This window comes from Grammomys surdaster, unplaced genomic scaffold, assembly GCF_004785775.1.
Source record: "Grammomys surdaster isolate TR1022 unplaced genomic scaffold, NIH_TR_1.0 139, whole genome shotgun sequence".
Taxonomy (NCBI): Eukaryota; Metazoa; Chordata; class Mammalia; order Rodentia; family Muridae; genus Grammomys; species Grammomys surdaster.
In genome coordinates, this window is record NW_021604597.1 from 10,177,168 (window position 1) to 10,181,975 (window position 4,808).

General features: G+C 45.0%; 1 protein-coding gene across 23 annotated transcripts in view; it reads left to right on the forward strand.

Annotated features, from left to right (window-relative positions):
• The window catches only part of Mbnl1 (muscleblind like splicing regulator 1), a 172,996-nt gene that overhangs the window by 26,691 nt on the left and 141,497 nt on the right, over positions 1-4,808 (forward strand). For 5 of the 23 annotated variants that reach the window (XM_028763516.1, XM_028763512.1, XM_028763523.1 and 2 more), the window contains exon 1: positions 826-1,070. The exons of 16 other annotated variants lie outside the window; for them this stretch is intronic. The gene's annotated coding sequence lies outside the window, so the exon portion shown is untranslated. Of the gene's footprint in view, positions 1-825; positions 1,071-4,808 lie in introns of those variants that run through there. 2 more of the 23 variants (XM_028763501.1, XM_028763520.1) reach the window with 1 other exon arrangement.

Here is a 4,808-nt window from a genome sequence, read left to right on the forward strand (position 1 = left end):
CTCTCTCTCTCTCTCTCTCTCTCTCTCTCTCTCTCTCTCTCTCTCTCATATACTCTGCCTGGGAAAGCATGCCTCACCCACTCAACACAAACAGGCAAGGAGAAATCCAGCTAGTTTGCAATCGTTCACCCCAACTCATGTTCAAACCATGAAACAAACGTTTTTTGTTTTTTAGTTAAAAATCATCCCTGACGAAGTTATCAAAATTCCTGAAATTCACCGGAAATCTCGTCCGCAGATCTTCAAACTTTATCTCTTCTCAGACGCCCAGAATTCTTTTCATTCAAAGCCAAGTTACAGGACAGCACCTAATGAACTAGGAGCTGGCGTTTCATTTGCTCAGGCGAGCAGTTGCCCAGGGCTTGTTTGCGTGGGAGTACCTCTGCATAGCCTAAGATGTTATTTTATTTTAAAAGAGGGTGCCCTGCTTGCTTTCTGTACACCACACTGCAGAGTTGGAAGTAAGGGAGCCTTTAAACTGCAAGTTTTATTTACCGGAAGGTGGCCTGTGTTTGTGTTTGGGTGACTATCAGTTTTCTCGCAGAACTCCAAAACTATGAGTGCTGATTACTGAGAAAGATACCCACCAACACCCGTGCAGCTTCTTTCCCGCCCTTCGCCTTCCAGCTTCCAAGCGGTGCGCTGCTTCTGCCGCCGCAGGCCGGGCCGCTGACTCTAACCTTCCGTCTAACCTTGCGGGCCTCGCGGGCTGGGCGCGGAGGCCCAGGAGCTGGAGCGGCGGTGAGCGGCGCGGGCCCGGGAGAGCGAGCGGGCGGGCGGGCGGGGGCCGGGGCTGCGCGTGGGAGCTCGGCGCGTCCGCGCGCCTTCCTGGCTGGGCTGGCGCGGGGGAGGGGCCGCGCAGCGGCGGAAACCGGCGCGCGGCGATAAGAGGCTGCACGGCGACATGCCACAGTCTCTCGCCGCAGCCCGACGAGTCCGGGCGCTCGCCATGCTCCCGTGACCCGGACCCGGCCAGTTCCCTTTCCCGTGGCGGGCATCCCGGAGTCGCGATCCCACAATGCCCCGGGCAGTCGGGGCCCCGGCGGGCAGCCTGCACGGCCACGTGAGAGGTGAGTGGCGGGGCGGCCGCGCATTGTTCTGCGCTGCGGGCGGCGCTGCGGCGGCCTCCGGTGGCGCTCAGGGGGTCCCCAGCCCGCACCGGGACCGCGCGCTGCGGCTACCGGCCCTGTCCCGCGCCTCTCTGCGGGCCCCCGCGGGGTGCCGTGGGGCAGGACGGGTGTCCCGGGAGCGGGGGCAGGTGCGTGGCCGAGTGTTGTGAACTCGGTGACCTCTGCCAGGGTCGACGGGGACGGCCACCGGTCGCGCGGGTCCCAGCCGCGCCCGCAACCCTCTGCCGGGGCTGCCATCCAGCACCGGCTTCATGTGGGCCAAGTATGTGCACGCAGAGGTTAATGCTCTGCCTGCCACCCATAAATTACGCATGACATGTTTAGTTGGGCTGCCTTATATGGAGAGTGCTGTATTTCAGTCCAGTGTGCTTTTTGCCAAGTTTACAGGGCGGAAGACGCCCTGCTTGAGAGGGCTGCCGCTTTTCCTCCCTTTCTGGTCCTTTTGTAGTGCGTCACTCAAAAACTGTAAGAAAAGTAAGTATAGAGCTTTCCAGGGTGGAGCCACAGAAGGCTGGTCGAATTGCTTTCATGAAAAGTAGTCAGTATATGGACTGGTTTTTAGATAAAACCAAGACAAATATGTAGCCTTTCCTCAACCTTTTTTTTTTTTTTTTTTAAAGACCGAGTCTGATATTGTGAGTAATGTATCATATGAGAGTACTTTGATTTTAGAGCACATAACCGGAGATTTAAAGAAATTACACACACATATATAGATGGAGTTGAAGCCTTCTTGGCTAGCCCACATCATGTTACAACTACATGGATGTTGAGACAAGCCAATTAGGCTGCTAAGATGGGTTTATGTGCAGTATACATCCCCAGGATTAAAAACAAAGTTAGAAGCTGCCTGGAAGGTTATTGCCACTGTCTTAGGTTTCTGTGTCCATCAACATAGGCACAGACCATATAGCAAGTGATTAATAAAATCTGCCATACTCTGAGCTATTTCATAAGCAAATTAATACAAGGAGAGGGAACTCATAATTACGGCCTTTGGGTTCACAGGCCTTCTGCAGCATGCTTTGAAATAGTACACTAGTGGACATTCCAGTAGTTTCAACACAGTGTTTCTATAAAGAACTTACTTAGGCCATAACTTTCTAACCCAGGGTAAGTGTCTATGTCCACATTCTCATCTATGACTTTACAGTGTTGGTGTTGTTACCTGGTCCTGTTTGTGAGATAAAATTCTGATCCCCAAGACAAGTTAAAGCGAAAGTTCAAGGAATGCAGGATCCTTGAAGGATTTAGTTCAGTACGAAGTATGTGTTAAATATGGAGTTGATAGCCTGAAGACAATGCGTTATTTCACAGTCAAAGAAAGCACGTGGCTGTCACTTCCATCTTTGCCTCCTTAAAATTGGTGACAGTTAAACTAGCTTTCAAGAAACCCATCATGTTTCAGTTTTATCTTCGTTATACTTTTTTTCTTTTACAAGATCTAGACATAGTTTTTTTTTTTTTTTTTTTTTTTTTAATGTTTCTTTGTTTAATGCAGAGTTTCCTTGCCGAGAAGTACTAAGTTGATGGTTGTGTTTGTAGAACAGGTTGGATCAGCCCGAGGAAACCTGTTCATCTGTTTTAAAGTTACACCGTCACCAGAGACATCATATACATCATAGACACATTTTATTATTGAGAGAGACTTAAACAGACCTCACATAATGAATGCTTCATTTAATATTTTTCTCCTGTAACTGAGAGCAAATTTGAGCAGAAGATACAAATCTAGTGTAGTATCTGGCACATGCCAAAAGAGAAAGCAAAGTGTTACATGGCTTGGCATATTACTGCTTGTGTGTACACTTCCACATCTCAGGCAGACTCCAAGTGAAATTCATTAAATTTTGGTTCTAACATTCTGTTCTTGCTCAGGGCATAGAATTCCTGTGAAATGAAACACTTGGTTCTTTTCAGAGCAAGAAGAGATTAGCTCAAGGTTTCTCCTTGGGGGTGGAGGAGGCGGGTAGAAACATGCAGTGACGGCTTTCCTTGAGGAAGAGGGTGCCATTCTTATATAATAGGTCCGATTTTTATTGTAAAAAATATTTTTACATATTGCCCCGTCCTCCCCATTGCTGTCACCATACATTAGTCTAGTATTTGATCTGTTTATGGAGAAAAAAAGTCTTATTGCAGCTTCTGGCTTTCAGCTTGTCGATAGATGGAAAGGTGTGCAGAGTAGAGAACATCACAGATCTTGCTTGGAGTAAGCCCAAATCAGTAGGCAGTTGAGGTTTGTTGTTGCTGTTCGTTTTTTGTTTGTTTTGTTTTTGGTTTTTGTTTTCCCCTTTAAAGGGCATTAGAGAGCCTCTGTCTATGATGGTCAGGACAGAAGAAGAAATGAGCAAAATATGTTCACCAAGTGTTTGATTCTGTTTAGGGTCCTCACAGGATGTATTGGAAGGTTTTAAAGTGTTTGGATTTCTAGATCATAAACTCCATTTTCCAGGAAGTTTAGAATGTGCTGCAAGGTACAGTAGCCACTAGCTACATGTGCTGCTGGTACTGAGATCTTTTATGTAAAATACATTCTGGCTTGTGAAAAATTTGTACAAAGAATGTAAAATACTTGATTATATTATATTTATATTAACTTTTAAAGCTAACATATTGAGTGTTGGTTTTAATAGAGCATTTTATAATATTTATTTCCCATTTCTTTTTACTGTTTACTCCCCTACCCCAAAACTAGAAATGATATAACAGATACGGCTTATGTTTTGTGAGGCAGTACTGTTTTGAAATAACACAGGAAAACAGTATTCTGAGAAAAAGCTTATATTAGAGTTCGCTAGTCAAAATACACCAAAAGCAATTTTTATTTTTACAAGGTGAAGACGCTTATTATACACACAAACAAAATGACTTTTCTTTCTCATCTATTGTAACCAAAATTTGAGCAAAAATACTACCTTGTGTCTATTTTTATTTCTTCAAAACTACTGTTTAGCTTAGAGAGTTAATGATGAGGTGGTGCTAACAGAGGGAGACTTATAATTAGGTGGATGAGCTTAACACCTCTCAGAGGCCAGAATAGGGCATGATTGCTACTCTGAGATGTTTAGAAACACTGTACTTATCATTGTCCTGGAGTTACCAAACAGAAGGGAGTAGGTAAAGTTTATTTTAAAATAGTGGTAGGTAAACAGCAGTTATCTTCAGGTGCCTAATATGTGTTTTCTTTTGTTATGATAGATCTTCCTTAGACTATAAAGACACCAAACAAAGCCAAACAACTTACAGGAATGAGAGCTTTTCACCTGTATGGAGTGGGCATTGCTTTGTGTGTAAGGCAAGCCAAAGTTATGCTTTTGTTGTGAAGTTACAGGCTCTGAGGCATTCCTGTGCCTTGAGACATAGTCTTTATTCTTGAGAAAGGATCTGCCTGTACACAAAGCACAATGGCATTGTCCTGGGCACATTCCTTTTAGATATTTTCATAACTGAAGTACACTTTGCAAGGCAAAGTGTTAGCCCAAAAATGTGGTTCTTTTCTAGCCATGTAAAGTTATGTTTGCTCATATTTTCCTGAAGGATATCAAAGGCATACATGTTACTATTTTTCTTGCTCCCTTTCTCTGTCTCTCTCTCTCTCTCTCTGTCTCTCTCTCTGTCTCTTTCTGTGTCTCTCTCTCTCTCTCTCTCTCTCTCTCTCTCTCTCTCTCTCTCTCT